We start from the raw sequence: 2,500 nt of genomic DNA on the forward strand, positions 1-2,500 counted from the left end.
GATAAATACAGTCACGAAACACACGAAACAAAAGACACACATACACAGACACACACACACACACACACACACACCTACACACACACACACACATACGCACCCCCTCCCCTCCCTCCTCCCCCCTCCCCTCCCCACACCTCTCCTCCCCTCCCCCCAGTACATTCATCTCCTGAGATAAGACCAAGATGAATGAAACAACAGCTTGAGATACCTGGGTTAAAGGGGTGAGGAGGGAGATAAGGAGACGGAGAATCGGTCGGAGTAATAAAAACGGATTTAATTCTCGCCTGCCATTAGTCTGCCAGAGAGATAGGATAACAGGAGCGGGGGAGAAGGATTTGTGAGAAGGAGGGTGGGGATGGAGGTTGCGAAAGAGGGGATGGGAGAGAGAGAGAGAGAGAGAGAGAGAGAGGGAGGGGAAGGGAGAGAGAGAGAGAGAGAGAGAGAGAGAGGGAGAGAGAGAGAGAGAGAGAGAGAGAGAGAGAGAGAGAGAGGGAGAGAGGAGAAAAGGGAGGGGGGGGGGTGAGGGAGAGAGAGAGAGAGAGAGAGAGAGAGAGAGAGAGAGAGAGAGAGAGAGAGAGAGAGAGAGAGAGAGAGGAGAGAGAGGGGGGGGAGGGGGGGGGGGGGGAGGGAAGAGAGAGAGAGAGAGAGAGAGAGAGAGAGAGAGAGAGAGAGAGAGAGAGAGAGAGAGAGACGGAAAGAAGGAGTGCTGAAGGAAAGCGTTTAATCATGGATATGTATTTCTACTGGCTTACTTGCCTTGGGAATAGATTCTAGCTATATATATATATATATATATATATATATATATATATATATATATATATATATATATATATATATATATGTGTGTGTGTGTGTGTGTGTGTGTGTGTGTGTGTGTGTGTGTGTGTGTGTGTGTGTGTGTGTGTGTGTGTGCATATCTATGTATATACATATTTACCTAGATATATGTGTGTGTGATTCTCTAATTGACATATCAACCTAATGAAGCAGACAGAAAGCAAAAGAGCGAATGTTCATCAGTGAAGACTTCTACGATGAAAGTCAATATCAATAAAACGATAAAGATCGCAAATGGATTCCCAATGAATCAGCATTCGGCGTCTCTCCTCTCAGATATTAACGCTTGACGTGTCATCGAAGTGCCTGATTATCGCCAAACATTGATTGCTCCTCGTCATGCAAGGGCTGTCATGCGAGGCCACTCAAGGAGAGGCCGGAAATGAGCCTCGTGGTAGTGGTAATGAGGTCGAGGTGTTCAGAGCTACAGTCAGCCTGGCAAAACAGTCGCTTTTTGGGTTGCAGTTTTCATTCGTTTTCTTGGCTTGTGTTTACTGAACATGCACGATTTGATATTTATGTATACGCTTATCCTCACGTATTACACTCTCATTTTTTTTTTTTTTTTTTAGGTATTGCGGTTATAGGTTATATATGTATGTCTCTTTAATATGTGGTGCCATGTCCTGGTTATCTCCCTGCTCTAAGTACCTTTTGGAAGAGTAACACTTTGTGATTCACCTTTATGCATCAATGTTTTTGGTATCATGCCCTCCGTTTCTAACATGTTCGCAATCGTAACTATTAGCCTTCACTGTATCCTTAAAGAGAGGAAGGGCGAACAACTATTTATCCTGTTGTTTTCCTCTCTTTATCAGGGACTCATAAGTCTGTTTATTTAGCTATATCCCCTTCCTTCTCTTTCTTTCTTCCCTCGAGATCTATCCACAGAACTACGAAACCGTCTGTTGATCTATGTGTCTGTATCGTGTCCTCATCAGTCGTCAATAACTTTCACAGCACAATAAAGAGAAACAGAAACTAGAACAGGTTAAATCTAGTCATAAAAAATGCGGCCCAATTTTGTTTTTTTTCGCGAGTAACGTGCTGTTAAAGAAGAGTTCATCCATAACCCATCCATTACAACATCAAACCTTAAGCCAATGGTTCTCAACTTGCTGTAGGCCATGGACAATCAGACCAATTTTGAGAATCGAGAACCTTCTTTTTGAATTATGATCAAATTGAGTATCATTATGATGATGTCCCCCTAGGATTGGCCTAAGAAGGGAATTTCAGTGAAGTGAGATCCACTCGAGAGAGAGAGAGAGATTTTATGGGAGAGAGAGAGAGAGAGAGAGAGAGAGAGAGATCAAGAAAAGAGAATGAGAGAGAAGAAGATGAGAGAGAGGGAATAGAGAGAAGAAAAAGAAAAGAAAAAGAGAGCAGAAGAAAGTGAGAGAGATTTTATGGGAGAGAGAGAGAGAGAGAGAGAGAGAGAGAGAGAGAGAGAGATTTTATGGGAGAGAGAGAGAGAGAGAGAGAGAGAGAGAGAGAGAGAGAGAGAGAGAGAGAGATCAAGAAAGAGAAAGAGAGAGAGAGAGAGAGAGAGAGAGAGAGAGAGAGAGAGAGAGAGAGAGAGAGAGAGAGAGAGAGAGAGAGAGAGTGTGTGTAAGATAGATAGATAGATAGATAGAGAGAGAGAGAGAGAGAGAGA

This window comes from Penaeus japonicus, unplaced genomic scaffold, assembly GCF_977035675.1.
Source record: "Penaeus japonicus unplaced genomic scaffold, GWHDUDI00000001_assembly GWHDUDI00000015, whole genome shotgun sequence".
In the NCBI taxonomy this organism is placed as follows: domain Eukaryota; kingdom Metazoa; phylum Arthropoda; class Malacostraca; order Decapoda; family Penaeidae; genus Penaeus; species Penaeus japonicus.